Source organism: Mustelus asterias, unplaced genomic scaffold, assembly GCF_964213995.1.
Source record: "Mustelus asterias unplaced genomic scaffold, sMusAst1.hap1.1 HAP1_SCAFFOLD_152, whole genome shotgun sequence".
NCBI classification, from domain to species: Eukaryota; Metazoa; Chordata; class Chondrichthyes; order Carcharhiniformes; family Triakidae; genus Mustelus; species Mustelus asterias.
In genome coordinates, this window is record NW_027590173.1 from 623,052 (window position 1) to 643,675 (window position 20,624).

Genomic DNA, 20,624 nt, shown 5'->3' on the forward strand with positions numbered 1-20,624 from the left:
GCCATCAAAGAATTATAATTGAACAACCATAATTCTGTGAGCGGTTCCACTTTAAGGATTATTTCGGCCACAAATTCTTTGATTTCTCATTGGTTTCAGCTCCGGATCGAATTGAATGACGCAATGACGCTGGGCTGGGAGTGACGCTGCACGAGTCGCGCACGAGCGGCACATTCCGATTGGACAGTGCGTTACGATTGGCGAGAAGATGTCCATCACATTGGGGGCGTGTGTTGTTAGCAACGCGGTCTCCGATTGGGTACCATTAGAGCGTCCGAACTTCTGACTATGCAGATCACGGATTGGATAAAGTAGCTGTCACTCAGTCGGCGCAGAGCGGCCATTGGAGAACCGCGATGCGTCAATTTCCGATTGGTTTTCCCAGCTGCCGGTCACAGGCCCATCAGACACCGCGCGGAGCGGCAGCAAATGTCCCGCCAGTGGCTTCAGTCCCCGGGCCCGGATCCTGAGCCCGCGGCGGAGCTCCGGATGGGGGCAGGGTTTCGGCAGCGGGAATCCCGTCCTGCCCGGCTGTGAATAGGGCGGCACCGTGGTTAGGGACCCTAGTTCGATTACGGTTTGGGTCACTGACTATGCGGAGTCTGCACGTTCTCCCCGTGGGTTTCCTCCGGTTTCCTCCCACAGTTCAAAGATGTGTGGGTTCGGTGGATTGGCCGTGCCAAATTGCCCCTGAGTGTCTGGGAGACCAGCTCGGGTAAATGCATGGGGTTATGGAGATAGGACCTGGGTGAGATTGTGGTTGGTGCAGACTCGATGGGCCGAATGACCGCCTTCTACGCTGTAGGATTCCATAAATCAGCAGCTCAGGGTTTCCAATGGCAGCTTCCTGTGTAAACATGTCACGCTGCAGTTCCCCAGTCTCAGCAGTGGCGGCACTGCAAACTCCCTGGAGTCAGGCCAATCAGCACAGAGACTGGGATCTTCCTGTGCTCTATGTGTGGGGCTCAGTGCCATTCCGGGTTAGAGCAACTCACTTTGCAGAGGCCACGGTTAGATCCTGGAATCATCCTGTGCTCTGTTTTGGGGGTGGGGCTTGGTTCCTCTGACTGAATCTCCCTTCTTGTTTGGTTCTAATTAACGCCTCTCTCTCTCTTATCGTCAGTCTGGGTGTTCCTGACTGAGCAGAATGGCCTGATCTCACCACACACATTGAGATGGAGGAGCTGCCGCTTGAGGTGCAGATGATTGAGAACTCCAGCCTTCTCTACACTTGTTTACTGAGGCCCAGCCCTTCATTCATCATTAGTTTTCCCAGGATGTCAGGTACATTAACATCTTCATCTGCTGTACACACTGACCTGACAGTGTGAAGGTATTGGAGCAGGATAGTGCAGTCAACCATGTCAAAGGTGTGGACAGGTTGAGAAGGATAAGGAGGGATAGTTTAGCTGGGTAAGACTGCATTTACCCTGTTCTGATCTTTTCTTTCTGGCTATATGCAAAATATCACCTGCAATGATTTCCTGCCACTGCCACCCTTAATCAATGTCAGGACTGGAATTTGAAACCAGGCCTCGAGAGGAGTCTGTGACCTGAACACAGCAGCTTCGACTACTCGGCCGTCCTGACACAGACTATTTATTTCACTCCTCTGCCACTTTATGGTTCCCCACTTTTAATTCCCAGTCTCGATCTCTCAGGAGCTTATGTTCACTTTAGCCTCTCTCTTGTTATATATTTAAAGAAACTCTTTCTGATTCTTTTTATGTTACTTGTTCATTTACGTTTGTCGTTCATCTTCTCCCACATTAGTATTTTTTTGGTCATCATTTGTTGGTTTTAGGAACTTCCCCAATGCTCTGTCTTATCACGAATATATGAAACATCCTATGTTCTTCTTTCAGTTTAATGCAATCTTAACTTTCTCGGTTAACCATGGTTGATTTATTCCCTTTCAGAATCCTTGTTCATCACTGGTATATATCTTTGTTGTGAGTCACTATCTGTGTGGAGTCTGCACGTTCCCTCCGTGTCTGTGTGTGTTTCCTCTGGGTACTCCAGTTCCTCCCGCAGTCTGAAAGGCGCGCTGGTTCGGTGAATTGGTCATGCTAAATTCTCCCTCAGTCTACCTGAACAGCCGCCGGAGTATGGCGACGAGGGGATTTTCACAATAACTTCATTGCAGTGTTAGTGTAAACCTACTTGTGACACTAATAAACAAACTTTAACCTTTACCAATTAAAAACATTATGAGCGACCCTGTCGAAAGTATTCTGAAATTCTAAATAAACAACATCCACCGGTTCTTCCTGGTCAACTCTACTAGTTACATCCTCGAAGAACTTCAGTAGTTTTGTCAAGCATGATTTCCCTTTTGTAAATCCATGCTGACTTTATCTGATCATAATACTGCTTTCCAAACGCTTGGTAATGGGCTTGAGCAGCTGCCCTACGACTGACGTTCGGCTGACTGGTCATTGGTTCCCTCTTTCCTCTCTACCTCTGTTTTTGAATACACGGTTTAGATTAGTTACCTCTCTATCCCTTGAAAGTAGTGACTCTGGCTGGGTTCAGTTCGACACTCACTGGTTCCTCTCTCTCTCTCCTGAAGGTGCTGTCTCTGGCTGGGTTCTGTTCAGACACTGGAAATCTGCAATAAATGCAGAAAAGAAAGCTCAGCAGATTGGGCAGCATCTGTTTAGAGAGAGAAACAGAGTTAGTTTTTCAGGTTTGTGACCTTTCATCAGAACTTGAAAACATAGAAACTCGGAACAGGAGTCGGCCATTCAACCCTTCGTGTCTGTTCCATCATTCAATGTGATCATGGCTGATCCTCTATCTCAATTCCATATTCTGTTTTTCCCAATACCCCTTGATGCCATTAAAATCTAAAAAGAATCTCTCTCTCCTTCTTGAACCTATGCAGTGACTTGGTCTTCACAGCTTCTTTGGTCGAGAATTCCATAGGTTCACCTCCTCTGAGTGAAGAAATTTCCCCTCATCTCATTCCTAAATGGTGTACCCCGTATCCTAAGACTGAGCCCCATTGTTTTACATTCAAAGAACAAGGAACATTACAGCACAGGAACAGGCCCTTCAGCCCTCCAAGCCTGCACCGACCATGCTGCCTGACTGAACTAAAACCCTCTACCCTTCCGGGGACCATATCCCTCTATTCCCATCCTATTCATGTATTTGTCAAGACGCCCCTTAAAACTCACTGCCGTATCCACTTCCACTACCTCCCCTGGCAACGAGTTCCAGGCACCCACTACTCTCTGTGTAAAAAATCTGCCTCATACATCTTCTTTAAACCTTGCCCCTGGCATCTTCAACCTGTGCCTCCTAGTAATTGACTCTTCCACCCTGGGAAAAAGCTTCTGACTATCCACTCTGTCCATGCCTCTCATAATCTTGTAGATGTCTATCAGGTGGCCCCTCATCCTCCGTCGTTCCAGTGAGAACAAACCAAGTTTCTCCAACCTCTCTTCATAGTTAATGCCCTCCATACCAGCCAACATCCTGGTAAATCTTTTCTGTACCTTCTCCAAAGCCTCTACATCCTTCTGGTTGTGTGGCGACCAGAATTGAACACTATGTTCCAAGTGCGTCCTAACTAAGGTTCGATAAAGCTGCAACATGACTTGCCAACTTTTAAACTCAATGCCCCGGCCGATGAAGGCAAGCATGCCGTATGCCTTCTTGACTACCTTCTCCACCTGCATTGCCACTTTCAGTGACCTGTATACCTGTACACCCAGATCTTTTTGCCTATCAATACTCTTAAGTGTTCTGCCATTTACTGTATATTTCCTATCTGTATTAGACCTTCCAAAATGCATTACCTCACATTTGTCCGGATTAAACTCCATGTGCCATCTCTCTGCCCAAGTCTCCAACTGATCTACATCCTGCTGTATCCTCTGATGGTCCTCACCGCTATCTGCAAATCCATCAACCTTTGTGTCGTCTGCAAACTTACTAATCAAGCCAGTTACATTTTCCTCCAAATCATTTATATATATTACAAACAGCAAAGATTCCAGCACTGATCCCTGAGGAACGCCACTTGTCACAGCCCTCCATTCAGAAACACACCGTTCCACTGCTACCCTCTGTTTTCTGTGACCAAGCCAGTTTTGTATCCACGTAGCCAGCTCACATCTGATCCCATGCAACTTCACCTTCTGCACGAGTCTGCCATGAGGGACCTTGTCAAAGGCCTTACTGAAGTCCAAGTATACAACATCCACTGCCCTACCCTGATCAATCATCTTTGTTACTTCCTCCAAAAACTCAATCAAGTTCGTGAGACACAACCTCCCTGCTTGCTATCCTTCTTAAATAAAGGAACAACATTGGCTATTCTCCAATCCTCTGGGACCTCCCCTGTAAGAGTTTTAACAACACCAGGTTAAAGTCCAACAGGTTTATTTGGTAGCAAATGCCATTTGCTACCAGATAAACCTGTTGGACTTTAACCTGGTGTTGTTAAAACTCTGACTGTGTTTACCTCAGTCCAACACCGGCATCTCCACATCATGACGTCCCCTGTTGCCAGTGAGGATACAAAGATTTCCCTCAAGTCCCCAGCAATTTCCTCCCTTGCCTCTCTCAGTATTTTGAGGGACTTGTCTACCTTAATGTTTCTCAAGAACCTCAATACCTCCTCCTTTTTGATATCAACATGGCTCAAACTATCTACACATCCTTTCCCAGACTCATCACCCACCAAGTCCTTATCTTTGGTGAATACTGATGCAAAGTACTCATTTAATATCTCACCCATTTGCACTGGTTCCACGCATAGATTCCCTCCCTTGTCCTTGAGTGGGCCCACCCTCTCCCTGGCTACCCTCTTGCTCTTGACATATGTATAAAAAGCCTTGGGATTTTCCTTAATCCTGCTGGCCAATGCTTTTTCGTGACCCCTTTTAGCCCTCCTTACTCCTTGCTTAAGTTTCTTTCTACTTTCCTAGTATTCTACACTTGCTTCGTGTGTTCCCGGCCTCCTAGCTTTGACAAATGCTTCCTTTTTCTCTTTGACTAGGCTCACAATATCTCTCGTTATCCAAGGTTCCCAAAACTTGCCATACTTATCCTTCATCCTTACAGGAATGTGCTGGTCCTGAATCCCTACCAACTTACATTTGAAAGCCTCCCGCATGCCAGATGTTGATTTGCCCTCAAACATCTTCCCCCAATCTACATTCTTCTGTTCCTGCCTAATATTGTTGTAATTAGTCTTCCCCCAATTTAGCACCTTAACTTGAGGACTACACTTATCTTTATCCACCAGTACCTTAAAGCTTACTGGATTGTGGTCACTGTTCCCGAACTGCTCCCCGACTGAAACATCGACCACCTGGCTTGGCTCATTCCTCAATACCAGGTCCAGTATGGCCCCTTCCCTAGTTGGACTATCGACATATTGTTTCAAGAAGCCCTCCTGGATGCTCCTCACAAACTGCCCCATCCACGCCCCTAGCATTAAGTGAGTCCTAATCAATATAGGGGAAGTTAAAATCTCCCACCACAACAACCCTGTTACTTTTATACCTTGCCAAAATCTGCCGACATATCTGTTCCTCTATCTCCCGCTGGCGTTGGGTGGCCAACAGTAAACCCCCAACATTATGACTACACCTTTCCTATTCCTGAGCTCTACCCATATTGCCTCGCTGTATGAGCCCTCTGAGGTGACCTCCCGGAGTACAGCTGCGATATTCTCCTCATACTCACCTGATGAACAAAGAACAATACAGCACAGCAACAGGCCCTTCGGCCCTCCAAGCCTGCCCCGATCATGTGTTCCGAACTAGACCATCCATTTGTATCCCTCTATTCCCAGTCTGTTCATATTTCTATGGTAAGAAGTTTAACAACACCAGGTTAAAGTCCAACAGGTTTATTTGGTAGCAAAATGTGTGGCTTTTGCTACCAAATAAACCTGTTGGACTTTAACCTGGTGTTGTTAAACTTCTTACTGTGTTTACCCCAGTCCAACGCCGGCATCTCCACATCATATTTCTATGAACAGACTGGAAATAGAGGGATACAAATGGATGGTCTAGTTAGGAACACATGATCGGGGCAGGCTTGGAGGGCCGAAGGGTCTGTTGCTGTGCTGTACTTTGTTCATCAGGTGAGTATGAGGAGAATATCCATGTTCATGTGGCTATCTAGATAAGTTTTAAATGATCCTAGCGTGTCTGCCTCAACCACCTTGCTTGGCAGTGCATTCCAGGCCCCCACCACCCTCTGTGTAAAATACGTCCCCCGCATATCTGTATTGAACCTTGCCCCCCTTGAAACTTGTGACCCCTTGTGTTTGTCATTTCTAACCTGGGAAAAAGCTTCCAACTGTTCACCCTATCTATGCCCTTCATAATTTTATAAACCTCTATTAGGTCGCCCCTCAACCTCCGTCTTTCCAGGGAGAACAACCCTAGTTTACTCAATCTCACCTCATATCTAATACCCTCCATACCAGGCAACGTCCTGGTAAACCTTTTCTGCACTCTCTACAAAGCCTCCACGTCCTTCTGGTAGTGTGGCGACCAGAACTGGACGCAGTATTCCAAATGTGGCCTAACCAACGTTCTATATAACTGCAACATCATATGCCAACTTTTATACTCTATGCCCCGTCCAATAAAGGCAAGCATGCCATATGCCTTCTTCACCACCTTTTCCACCTGTGCTGCCACCTTTAAGGATCTGTGGACTTGCACACCCAGATCCCTCTGCTCCTGATGGGTCTGCCATTTATTGTATAGCTCCCCACTGCATTAGATCTACCAAAATGCATCACTTCTCATTTATCTGGATTAAATTCCATCTGCCATTTCTCCGTCCAATTTTCCAGCAGGACCCCGAGGGTGGTAGTCTCAGGATTGCTGCCTGAGGAACATGCCAGTGAGGGCAGGAGTGGGATGCTTGGGCGGATGAACACGTGGCTCAGGAACTGGTGCAGGGGGCAGGGTTTCCAGTTCTTGGATCATTGGGACCTCTTCTGGGGCAGGTGGGACCTGTACAAGAGAGACGGGTTACACCTAAACTACAAGGGGACCAATATACTTGCAGGGAGATTTGCTAGTGTTATTGGGGAGCGTTTAAACTAGATTTGCAGGGGGGTGGGAACCAGAGTGCCAGAGCAGATAGTGGAGCAGGGGTAAAAAGACAGGTTAGTTCAAGCAAAATCACAAATGGAAGGGTAGAGTGTGGTGGAAATAATTTTTTGAGGTGTGTCTATTTCAATGCCAGGAGTATTGTAGGGAAGGCAGATGAGCTGAAGGCGTGGATAGACACGTGGAAATATGACATTATAGCCATTAGTGAAACTTGGCTACAGGAGGGGCAGGACTGGCAGCTCAATGTTCCAGGGTTCCAATGTTTCAGGCGGGATAGAGGCAGAGGGATAAAAGGTGGGGGGGTGGCATTGTTGGTCAGGGAAAATGTTACAGCGGTACTCAGGCAGGATAGATTAGGGAGCTTGTCTACAGAGGCCCTATGGGTGGAGCTGAGAAACAGGAAAGGTATGACCACATTAATGGGCTTGTATTATAGACCACCCAATAGTCAGCGAGAATTGGAGGAGCAAATCAGCGGAGAGATAGCTGACAACTGCAAGAAACACAAAGTTGTGATAGTGGGGGATTTTAATTTTCCACATATAGATTGGGACTCGCATACTGTTAAAGGTTTAAACGGGGTAGAGTTTGTAAAATGTGTTCAGGAGAATTTTCTACATCAGTATATAGAGGTGCCAACTAGAGAGGATGCGATATTGGATCTCCTATTGGGAAATGAGTTAGGGCAGGTGATGGATGTGAGTGTGAGGGAACACTTTGGATCCAGTGATCATAATGCCATTAGTTTCAACCTGATCATGGATAAGGATAGATCTGGTCCTCGGGTTGAAGTTCTGAACTGGAAAAAGGCCAAATTTGATGAAATGAGACGGGATCTGGGAAGTGTGGATTGGCACAGGCTGTTCTCTGGTAAGGATGTAAATGGAAAGTGGGAGGCCTTCAAAGGAGAAATTTTGAGAGTGCAGAGTTTGTATGTTCCTGTCAGGATGAAAGGCAAAGTAAATAGGAATAAGGAACCTTGGTTCTCGAGGGAGATTGTCACACTGATTAAGAGGAAGAGAGAGTTGTATGAAATGTACAGGCAGCAAGGAACACATCAGATGCTCGAGGAGTATAAAAAGTGCAAGAAGCTACTTAAGAGGGAAATCAGGAGGGCTAAAAGAAGACATGAGGTTGCTTTGGCAGACAGAGTGAAGGAAAATCCAAAGAGCTTCTATAGGTATGTTAGGAGCAAAAGGATAGTGAGGGATAAAATTGGTCCTCTTGAAGACCAGAGTGGTAGACTGTGTATGGAACCAAAAGTGATGGGGGAGATACTAAATGGTTTTTTTGCATCCGTATTTACTGAGGAAACGGGCATGGAGTCTACGGAAATAGGGCAAACTGGTAGGGAGGCCATGGCCATGAAGGATATAGATAGGCTGGAAGAAGGATATAGATAGGCTGGAAATTTGGGCAAGGAAATGGCAGATGGAGTTCAATCCTGATAAATGCGAAGTGATGCATTTTGGTGGGAATAATGTAGGGAGGAGCTACACGATAAATGGAAGAACCATAAAGGGTGTAGAGACGCAGAGGGACCTGGGTGTGCAAGTCCACAGATCTTTGAAGGTGACGTCACAGGTGGAGAAGGTGGTGAAGAAGGCATATGGCATGCTTGCCTTTATAGGACGGGGCATAGAGTATAAAAGTTGGGGTCTGATGTTGCAGATGTATAGAACGTTGGTTCGGCCGCATTTGGAATACTGCGTCCAGTTCTGGTCGCCACACTACCAGAAGGACGTGGAGGCTTTGGAGAGAGTACAGAGGAGGTTTACCAGGATGTTGCCTGGTATGGAGGGGCTTGGTTATGAGGAGAGATTGGGGAAACTGGGGTTGTTCTCCTTGGAAAGACGGAGGATGAGGGGAGACTTAATAGAGGTGTATAAAATTATGAAAGGCATAGATAGGGTGAACGGTGGGAAGCTTTTCCCCGGGTCGGTGGTGACGTTCACGAGGGGTCATAGGTTCAAGGTGAAGGGGGGGAGGTTTAACACAGATATCAGAAGGACATATTTCACACAGAGGGTCGTGGGGGCCTGGAATGTGTTGCCGGGCAAGGTGGTGGAGGCGGACACACTGGGAACGTTTAAGACTTATCTAGACAGCTATATGAACGGAGTGGGAATGGAGGGATACAAAAGAGTGATCTAGTTTGGACCAGGGAGCGGCGCGGGCTAATTGTTCCTGATTTCTCGTTTCAAGGCTTCATTCTACGATCATCTTGCTGGTGCCAGTACAGAGTGAGACTGCGGATAGTTGGGAACCTGTCTCGGGGGCAGGGGATTCATATGGTGTTCGTGGAAGTGGAAATGACTAGGGTTGGGAAGCATTTTCCGATCGGGGCCATTGTGATCTCCAGGACTCGTTTCGATCGCCTCAGGGGGTCGGAGAGGAATTTCCCAGATTTTTTTTTCCCCATATTGGCCCTGGGGTTTTTCACTCTGGGTTTTCGCCTCTCCCTGGAGATCACATGGTCTGGAATGGGGGGGTGGGGGTAAGTTAATAGGTTGTAATGAACAAAGCATCGTAGCTGTGAGGGACAGCTCGGTGGATAGGATATTGGTATGTAGATAGGCTGGAAAAATGGGCGGGGATCCTGGATTCAGGATTCAATCCTGGACCGGGGAGCGGCGCGGGCTTGGGGGGCCGAAGGGCCTGTTCCTGTGCTGTATTGTTCTTTGTTCTTTGGAACCTTTACAGATTAGAGGAGAGGAGGTGCTCGCTGTCTTGAGGCAAATCAGAGTGGATAAATCCCCAGGACCGGACAGGGTATTCCCACGGACCTTGAGGGAAGCTAGTGTTGAACTTGCAGGGGCCCTGGCAGACATATTTAAAATGTCAGTATTCACCGGGGAGGTGCCGGATGATTGGAGGGTGGCTCATGTTGTTCCGTTGTTTAAAAAAGGTTCCAAAAGAAATCTGGGAAATTATCGGCCAGTAAGTTTGACGTCGGTGGTGGGCAAGTTATTGGAAGGTGTGATAAGGGATAGGATCGACAAATATTTGGATAGACAGGGACTTATTAGGGAGAGTCAACATGGCTTTGTGCGTGGTAAGTCATGTTTGACCAATCTATTAGAGTTTTTCGAGGAGGTTACCAGGAAAGTGGATGAAGGGAAGGCGGTGGATGTTGTCGACCTGGATTTCAGCAAGGCCTTTGACAAGGTCCCTCATGGGAGGTTAGTTAGGAAGGTTCAGTTGCTAGGTATACATGGGGAGGTAGTAAATTGGATTAGACACTGGCTCAATGGAAGAAGCCAGAGAGTGGTTGTGGAGGATTGCTTCTCCGAGTGGAGGCCTGTGACTAGTGGTGTGCCGCAGGGATCGGTGTTGGGTCCATTGTTGTTTGTCATCTATATCAATGATCTGGATGATAATGTGGTAAATTGGATCAGCAAGTTTGCTGATGATACAAAGATTGGAGGTGTAGTGGACAGTGAGGAAGGTTTTCAAAGCTTGCAGAGGGATTTGGACCAACTAGAAAAATGGGCTGAGAAATGGCAAATGGAATTTAACGCAGACAAGTGTGAGATATTGCACATTGGAAGGACAAACCAAAGTAGAACGGACAGGGTAAATGGTAGGACTCTGAAGAGTGCAGTTGAACAGAGGGATCTGGGAATACAGGTACATAATTCCCTAAAAGTGACGTCACAGGTGGATAGGGTCGTAAAGAGTGCCTTTGGTACATTGGCCTTTATAAATCGGAGTATCGAGTATAAAAGTTGGAGTGTTATGGTAAGGTTATATAAGGCATTGGTGAGGCCGAATTTGGAGTATTGTGTACAGTTTTGGTCTCCCAGTTACAGGAAGGATGTAAATAAGATTGAAAGAGTGCAGAGAAGGTTCACAAGGATGTTGCCGGGACTTGAGAAGCTGAGTTACAGAGAGAGATTGAATAGGTTGGGACTTTATTCCCTGGAGCGTAGAAGATTGAGGGGAGATTTGATAGAGGTGTATAAGATTTTGATGGGTATAGATAGAGTGAATGCAAGCAGGCTTTTTCCGCTGAGGCTGGGGGAGAAAAAAACCAGAGGGCATGGGTTAAGGGTGAAAGGAGAAAAGTTTAAAGGGAATATTAGGGGGGGCTTCTTCACGCAGAGAGTGGTGGGAGTGTGGAATGAGCTGCCGGATAAAGTGGTAAATGCATTTAAGAAAAACTTGGACGGGTTCATGGATGAGAGGGGTGTGGAGGGATATGGTCCAAGTGCAGGTCAGTGGGACTAGGCATAAAATGGTTCGGCACAGACAAGAAGGGCCAAAAGGCCTGTTTCTGAGCTGTAATTTTTCTATGGTTCTATCTATATCCTGCTGTATTCTCTGACAATGTTCATCACTATCCGCAACTCCAGCAGTCTTTGTGTAGTCCGCAAACTTACTGATCAGACCAGCTACATCTTCCAAATCATTTATATATATCACAAACAGCAGAGGTCCCAGGACAGAGCCCTGCGCAACACCACTAGTCACAAACCTCCAATCAGAAAAAGACCCCTCCACTGCTACCCTCTGTCTTCTATGGCCAAGTCAGTTCTGTACCCATCTCGCTAGTTCACCTTTGATCCCGTGAGATTTAATCTTTTGCACCAGTCTGCCATGAGGGACCTTGTCAAATGCTTTACTAAAATCCATGTAGACGACATCCACGGCCCTTCCCTTGTCTATCATTTTTGTCACCTCCTCAAAAAACTCAACCAAATTTGTGAGGCATGACCTCCCTCATACAAAACCATGTTGTCTATCGCTAATGAGACTATTCAGTTCTAAATGTGTATAGATTCTACCTCTAAGAATCTTCTCCAACAATTTCCCTACCACGGATGTCAAGCTCACTGGCCTATAATTACCCCGGTTATCCTTGCGACCCTTCTTAAATAACAGGACCACATTTGCTATCCTCCAATCCTCTGGGACCTCACCTGTGTCCAATGAAGAAACAAAGATTTCTGTTAGAGGCCCAACAATTTCATCTCTTGTCTCTCTCACTAATCTCGGAGAGATGCCATCTGGCCCTGGGGATTTGTCTACCTTTATGCTTCCTAAAACACCTCACACTTCCTCCCTTGTAATTGCGATTTGTTCTAACGGGTCTACAGATCCCTCTGAGACACTCCCAATCAACGTGTCCGTCTTCTTTGTGAATACTGATGCAAAGTATTCATTTAGGATCTCACCTACTTCCTTGGGTTCTAAGCATAATTCCCTTCCTTTGTTCTTGAGAGGTCCGACTCTTTCTCTGACAACCCTCTTGTTCCTAACATATGTATAAAATGCCTTGGGATTCTCCTTAATGAAGGGGCAGCGCTCCGAACCTAGTGGCTTGTGCTACCAAACAAACCTGTTTGACTTTAACCTGGTGTTGTGAGACTTCTTACTGTGTTTATCCCAGTCCAATGCCGGCATCTCCACATCATATTCTCCTTAACCAGTAGTGCAACTCCCCCACCCCTTTTACATCCCCCTCTATCCCGCCTGAAACATCTGTATCCTGGAATGTTAAGCTGCCAATCCTGTCCTTCCCTTAACCAAGTCTCTGTAATGGCAACAACATCGTATTTCCTCGTACTAATCCAAGCTCTAAGTTCATCTGCCTTACCTGTAACACTTCTCGCATTGAAACAGATGCACTTCAGTCCACCAGATCCTCTTTGATTATAAACGCCACCCTGCCTGCTGTTTCTCTGGGTCTTACTGGCCCGACTCTCCGGTTCTCCTTCAGCTAATTCACCTTTGCTTTGGTTCCCACCCCCCTGCTAAACGAGTTTAAATCCTTCCATGTGACATTAGCAAACCTCCCGGCCAGAATATTTGTGCCCTCCCAGTTTAGATGCAACCCGTCCTTCTTGTACAGGTCCCATCTGCCCCGAAAGAGACTCCAATCGTCCAGATATCTGAAACCCTCCCTCCTGCACCAGCTGTTTAGCCACATGTTGAGCTGCACTATCTTTCTATTCCTAGCCTCACTGGCATGTGGCACAGGGAGTAATCCTGTGATTACAACCCTAGAGATCCTGCTTTTTAACTTTCTACCTAACTCCCTAAACTGCTGCTGCAGGACCTCATCACTCCTCTTACCTATGTCGTTAGTACCAATATGTATCACGACCTCTGGCTGTTCACCCTCTCCCTTCAGAATGCTTTCTGTCTGTTCAGTGACATCCTGGACCCTGGCACCAGGGAGGCAACATACCATCCTGGAGTCTCTTTCACGTCCACAGAAACGCCTATCTACACCCCTAACTATAGAATCCCCTATAGCTATTGTTCTAGTGCTCTTTGTCCCTCCCTGCTTAACAACAGCCATGGTGCCACTGCTTTGGCTGCTGCTGCTGTTATTCCGTGATAGCCCATCTCCCCCAACAGTATCCACAACGGTATACTTGTCAGCGAGGGGGATGACCACAGGGGATTCCTGCACTGACTGCCTGCCCCTTCTGGCGGTCACCCATCCATCTGCCTGCACCTTGGGTGTGACCACGTCTCTAAAGCTCCTATCTATGATGCTTTCCGCCTCCTTCCTGCTCCTAAGAGCATCCAACTGCTGCTCCAACCTATCCATGCGGTCTGAAAGGAGCTGCAATTGGGTGCACTTCCTGCAGACATAGTTGTCCGAGATGCTGGAAGCCCCGGATCTCCCACATCCCACAAGTGCAACACTTAACCCCACCAACCGACATTTCGAGCACCAATTAAATTATTTGAGAAAATTTATAAAACTCTTACCTTCACTTTTACCTTCCCACGGTGGCCTTTTTTTTGATTCGAGGAGGGAGCGAGGGAAACACTAATGTAGTGTTTCGGGTTTACCGTTCCTTGACACCAGATCTTCAGCTTCCCACTTCTTGGTAAATGTTGCTGGTCCGACTTCTCCCAGAATGCACCAGTGAAGTCCCTCAGCCGCCTCGACTGGATGCTCAAACTCCTGTTTATCACTGGAGGTGATCTTCCGCTTTCCACTTCTTGGTAAATGTTGCGGGTTCCCCAACCACGGAAAACATCCTTTTTGCATGTAGTCTGTCCAGCCCTGTTAGAATTTTATATGTTTTAATCAGATCTCATCTGATCCTTTCCTTTCTGTTTTTCACACCAAAGTGTATAACTTCACATTTAACCACGTTGTGCTGCATCTGCCGGGTGGTGGTGGATGGAAAATTTTCGGATTGGAGGCAGGTTGCTAGCGGAGTGCCGCAGGGATCAGTGCTTGGTCCTCTGCTCTTTGTGATTTTTATTAATGACTTAGAGGAGGGGGCTGAAGGGTGGATCAGTGAATTTGCTGATGACACCAAGATTGGTGGAGTAGTGGATGAGGTGGAGGGCTGTTGTAGGCTGCAAAGAGACATAGATAGGATGCAAAGCTGGGCTGAAAAATGGCAAATGGAGTTTAACCCTGATAAATGTGAGGTGATTCATTTTGGTAGGACTAATTTAAATGTGGATTACAGGGTCAAAGGTAGGGTTCTGAAGACTGTGGAGGAACAGAGAGATCTTGGGGTTCATATCCACAGATCTCTAAAGGTTGCCACTCAAGTGGATAGAGCTGTGAAGAAGGCCTATAGTGTGTTAGCTTTTATTAACAGGGGGTTGGAGTTTAAGAGCCGTGGGGTTATGCTGCAACTGTACAGGACCTTGGTGAGACCACATTTGGAATATTGTGTGCAGTTCTGGTCACCTCACTATAAGAAGGATGTGGAAGCGCTGGAAAGAGTGCAGAGGAGATTTACCAGGATGTTGCCTGGTTTGGAGGGTAGGTCTTATGATGAAAGGTTGAGGGAGCTCGGGCTGTTCTCTCTGGAGCGGAGGAGGCTGAGGGGAGACTTAATAGAGGTTTATAAAATGATGAAGTGGATAGATAGAGTGAACGTTCAAAGACTGTTTCCTCGGGTGGATGGAACTATTACAAGGGGGCATAACTATAGGGTTCATGGTGGGAGATACAGGAAGGATATCCGAGGTAGGTTCTTTACGCAGAGAGTGGTTGGGGTGTGGAATGGACTGCTGCAGTGATAGTGGAGTCAGACACTTTAGGAACATTTAAGCGGTTATTGGATAGGCACATGGAGCACACCAGGATGATAGGGAGTGGACTATTTTCTAAACGGTGACAAAATTCATAATGCTAAAGTGCAAAGGGACTTGGGAGTCCTAGTCCAGGATTCTCTAAAGGTAAACTTGCAGGTTGAGTCCGTAATTAAGAAAGCAAATGTAATGTTGTCATTTATCTCAAGAGGCTTGGAATACAAAAGCAGGGATGTACTTCTGAGGCTTTATAAAGCACTTGTTAGGCCCCATTTGGAGTACTGTGAGCAATTTTGGGCCCCACACCTCAGGAAGGACATACTGGCACTGGAGCGGGTCCAGCGGAGATTCACACGGATGATCCCAGGAATGGTAGGCCTGACATACGATGAACGTCTGAGGATCGTGGGATTATATTCATTGGAGTTTAGGAGGTTGAGGGGAGATCTGATAGAAACTTACAAGATAATGAACGGCTTAGATAGGATGGACGTAGGGAAGTTGTTTCCATTAACAGGGGAGACTAGGACGCGGGGGCACAGCCTTAGAATAAAAGGGAGTCACTTTAGAACAGAGATGAGGAGAAATTTCTTCAGCCAGAGAGTGGTGGGTCTGTGGAATTCATTGCCACAGAGGGCTGTGGAGGCCGAGACGTTGAGCGTCTTCAAGACAGAAATTGATAAATTCTTGATTTCTCGAGGAATTAAGGGCTATGGGGAGAGAGCGGGTAAATGGAGTTGAAATCAACCATGATTGAATGGTGGAGTGGACTCGATGGGCCGAATGGCCTTACTTCCGCTCCTATGTCTTATGGTCTTATGGTCTTATGGGATAGCTTGATCTTGGTTTCAGATAAAGCTCGGCACAACATCGTGGGCCGAAGGGCCTGTTCTGTGCTGTACTGTTCTATGTTCTATGCCATGTGTTTGCGCACTCACTCAAGTTGTCCAAATCACCTTGAAGCCTCCTTGCATCCTCCTCACAACTCTCAATTCCACCCAGTTTTGTGTTGTCAGCAAACGTGGAAATGTTATGTTTGGTTCCCTCATCCAGGTCGTACGCGTGAATATGCGCTGAAAAATGGGATTAGAATAGATAGATGCTGATGGCCAGTACATTCACGAGCGGCTGAATGGCCTCTTTCTGTGCTGTAAAATTCGATGTTCTCTGACCTCTTAAAGAAGTCATTCATTTGAGAACTCCTGAGATAATGATTGGTTCGATAGAAATAAAGATCTCTTGTCTTTTCTCTGGTGTCTTACACTTTGCTCCTTGCTTCCTGACAGGAATCTGCAAACTGGGGGAATTGTGGATCCTGGTGACATCACCCTGTTAGGGATGAAGCTATTGTCACAGAGTCCTGTGTTGTCAATGTACCGACCCGTTACCATAGTTACCCAGTTTCACTGGATGTTGGCAGAATGTTTACCATCGGTTTGGTGGTCGACCTGTCAGCTGTTCATATGGAATACAGATGCTGTGAGTGAGCATTGTCCACCTCCCACTTACAGCAATGACAGTGACAACCTGCATCATTTCCTATTGGGACTAGAGTCATAGTCATAGAGTGACAGAGATTTACAGCTGGAAACAGGCCCTTCGGCCCAACTCGTCCATGCCGCCCAGATTTTGCCATTAAACTAGTCCAGGTGCCTGTGTTTGCCCCATATCCCTCGATACCAATCTTACCCATGTAACTATCTAAATGCTTTTTAAAAGGCAAAATTGTAACCACCTCTACTACTACCTCTGGCAGCTCGTTCCAGACACTCCCCACCGTCTGTGCAAAAATTGCCCCTCTGGACCCTTTTGTGTTTCTCCCCTCTCAACTTAAACCTATGCCCTCCACTTTTAAACTCCCCGATCTTTGAGAAAAGATATTGACTATCGAGCTGATCTATAGCCCTCATTATTTTATAGACCTCTATAAGATCACCCCTAAACCTCCTACACTCCAGGGATAAAGTCCCAGCCTCTCCTTATAACTCAAACCATCAAGTCCCGGTAGCATCCGAGTAAATCTTTTTTGCACTCTTTCAAATTTAATAATATTCTTTCTATAATAGGGTGACCAGAACTGCACACGGTATTCCGAGTGTGGCCTTACCAATGTCTTGTGCAACTTCAACATGATGTACAAAATCCTATGTGAGGATAAATGGGCCAATACATTGCATTGCCATTCCTTCAGTTGTTAATGAAGTGAAAAAGCCGGTGTTTAATGAAAAGCCCCAGGTGGAAATCTGCTCGAATATAACAACACTGCAAAATCCTCAATTATTGTTGTTTCTGCTCAAGCAGCCCTGGAAGCCCCGATTGGTCTGAAGTTGGAGGTGAAGAGGAGCCAAATCTCAACAACTTGCTGACGGACATCAAAAGTCAGCTGCTTTGGAGCAAGGCGATCCTCGAACAGACCCTGGAACATCACCGCTGCTGGAGAACAGAGATGGAGTGAGCAAGGCTGGATTCTCGAGTGGTCAAAATGGGACCTCAATCATTGATGGAGTCTCCTACTCCAGTTCTCACTCCTTCTGACATTGTTGGACGGTTTGAAGTGGAGGAAATTAGTCAGGATGGAAGTGGTGACGAGATTCACAGTCACTCCGTTAGCTTAGAGACCATTTTTAAGGCAATCTGTGCAGCGACTCCACTCTGGAGTGGATGTCAGATCAGCCCACCAGGTGGAAGGAGACCTGGAGCACAGACGAGGCCATTCAGCCCCAATACTTTCTTAAATGCTCCGTTGTGCAGTTCAAAAACTAGAAGTCTGGGATTCGAGCCACGTTACGCAGGTGACTGGGAAAAGCACCATCGGATTAATCAGACCACTGGTCCATACCAGAAAGGCTAAAAGCCCAGCAGAGGGACGTCAACATGTATTTTCACTTTTAATGTTTCTTCTTTACTCTAAATAACTTATTGCGTTTGTATAATTATCATAAATGTTTCACATTAAAACAAATACTCAGAATATTTAGCATTGCTGGAGAAGTGTAACTGGGAACAATGCCCTGTTCATTCAGTTTGGGGAACACTTCCTGACAGAGGAAGACAGGGACATGACAACTTCTCCTTATCAGCTCCTTCCAATTCCCTCCACAATTCTGAACACCTCTATCAAATCTCGTCTCAATCTTCTCTTCACTAAAGACCCAAATTCTCCAATCTACCGATGTAACTGAACTTCCTCATCCCTGGACTCACGCCCAGAGATTTATTACACCCTCGCTAATGCATTCACACCCTTTCTAAACACTGCTGTCCAGATCAGAGTGCAATACTCCAATTGAGGCCAAACCAGGGTTTCATACAGGTTTCCCACAACTTGCTTCCTCTTGTTCGCTATGCCCCGACGTATAAAGCTCACAATCCCAAATGCCTTAGTAACCACACTCTCAACCTGCCACCTAAACAGCAATTATTAGTGTCACATTTGACCACAGGTCCCTTGTTCCTGCATGCATTTACAATTGTATCATTTATTTTCTCTTGTCTCTCCCTTTTCTTCCCACTGAAATAAATCATTTCACACTTCTCTGCTTTAAATTGGTCTTGTTTGGCCAATCCACAAGCTGTCTAAGAAACTGTGAGCTTCAACACTACCTCCTCACTGTTCACAATGCTGCCATGTATTATGTAATTACCACAGTTTGAATGTGTGCTCTGTACAGCATTGCCGATGTCTCTAATATATGTATCAGGAAGAGCAGAATTCCTAACACCAACTCTCCTGGAATCCCACTTTAACCGACCTCTAATCCAAACAAAAATATTTCTCACTGCTGTGAATCCTGTCACTCAATCAGTTTCCTATCCATTTTGCTGCTGTCCCTTTTATTCTATCAGCTCCAAATGTTACCACAAGTTTGCTGTGTGCCCCTTTATTTATAAAATGCTTTTTGCCAGTCCATGTTCACATTAACCACATTACCCTCATCAACCTTTTCTGTTACCCTCATGAAAATTTCGAGCAAGTTAAATATGATTCCCCTTTAATAATTATGTGTGTGTTTTCCTTAATTCATGCACATTAGCACAAGTGAGTGTTAATTTTATCTGCAGTTATTATTTGGAGAATATTCCACGTTGCTGAGGTGAAACTGATTGGATTTAGTTGGCTTATCTTCACAGCTTTTTCTGAAGATGTGTGTTTACCATTTGCAATTCTCCAGTCCTCTGGCACCACACGTATAACTAGCAAGGATAGGAAACTTTTGGCCATTGCCTCTGCAATTTCCACCCTTATTTCCCTCAGTATCCATGGATCCGTCTCTTCCAGTCACAAGAACACAGGAAATAAGAGCAGACATTGGCCACATGGCTCATCAATAATGTTCCTCCATTCAAGGGCAGCATGATGGCACAGTGGATAGCACTGCTGCCTCACAGCATCAGGGAACTGGGTTCAATTGCAGTCCCAGTTCACTGTGTGGGGTTTGCATATTCTCCTCTTGTCTGCGGGGGTGACTTAATTGACTCTTAGTGTCAGGGGATTAGCTGGGTAAATATGTACGGTTACGGGAATAGGGCTTGATGGGTTGAATGGCCTCATTCTGCACTGTAGGGATTGTAGGATTCAATACAATGATGATTTATGTATCTTTATTGCCATACAGTGCGAAGCACAGAGGCACAGCATTAAAACAAGAACAACAACAGCATCAGACAATACAAAGATAGAAATCATACATATTTCTGACAAGTTTTCCAAAAGTCACTACATTTTCAGCATTCACCATCAAAATCAGGTAAAGCATTTGAAATATCAACAATTCTATGTGGGGAAAACAAATTGTGAATATCATCGCATGAACCAAATTTCTGTACTTTATACTGATGCCCACCCAAAATACAGTAGATGCGAATAAAGATCTTTTGAAGCTTAGGTAATAAGGCCATGTATCAATTTATAATATTGAACTAAACCATAAATCAGCCTTCTCTAAAGATTGCAATTCAAGAATCCTTAATCCTTCATCAGGTATTCCCCTCATGCCTTCCATTTTCATGGTGACATATCTTTGCTGAATACCTCTTTGAATGTGTGGGTTCTGTTGTGGGAAAAATCCACTAACAGTCAGACTTCGAGATTCAGAAAATACGATTTATTAAACGGAGCTCCGTGGAGACAAGGCACATGGTCTGTAGCAAACCTCCTCTCAATAGTATGTCGGGAGCGGTTCATTTTTATACCCTTTACACAATGGGTAAACCGGTGATTCGAACATTATCACATTGTTTAAGTGAGTACAAGTATTTAACATTTTATGAATGGGTACATTTCCTCATGTTTACAAAAGCACAAACAGGTATAGACATTTAGCATTTTATGAATGGGTACATCTCCTTATGTCTGTATCTATCAATGGCTAGTTTCGTCTCGTTCAGGTGCTAATCGGTTCCCTCGCATTCATATTTCCCGCCTTCCTTTAACGTTAATCTAAGCTCTTTGTTTTGGGGTTTCCTTATCTTAAAAAGATGTTTTGACCCTTGGCTTTGGCTTCCTGAGGT

General features: G+C 45.8%; 1 protein-coding gene and 1 long non-coding RNA gene across 4 annotated transcripts in view; both read left to right on the plus strand.

Annotated features, from left to right (window-relative positions):
- LOC144485064 (uncharacterized) overlaps positions 1–20,624 on the plus strand; it is a 213,841-nt gene that overhangs the window by 157,941 nt on the left and 35,276 nt on the right. The gene's annotated exons all lie outside the window — the stretch shown is intronic.
- On the plus strand, positions 388–20,033 carry LOC144485069 (uncharacterized). 3 transcript variants are annotated; one of them, XR_013496139.1, is made up of 3 exons: positions 388–553; positions 1,124–1,284; positions 17,415–20,033. It is a non-coding gene; the product is annotated as an uncharacterized LOC144485069 (long non-coding RNA). The 3 variants fall into 3 exon arrangements; XR_013496140.1 differs by having other exon boundaries at positions 411–617; XR_013496138.1 differs by lacking the exon at positions 388–553 and adding an exon at positions 636–1,010.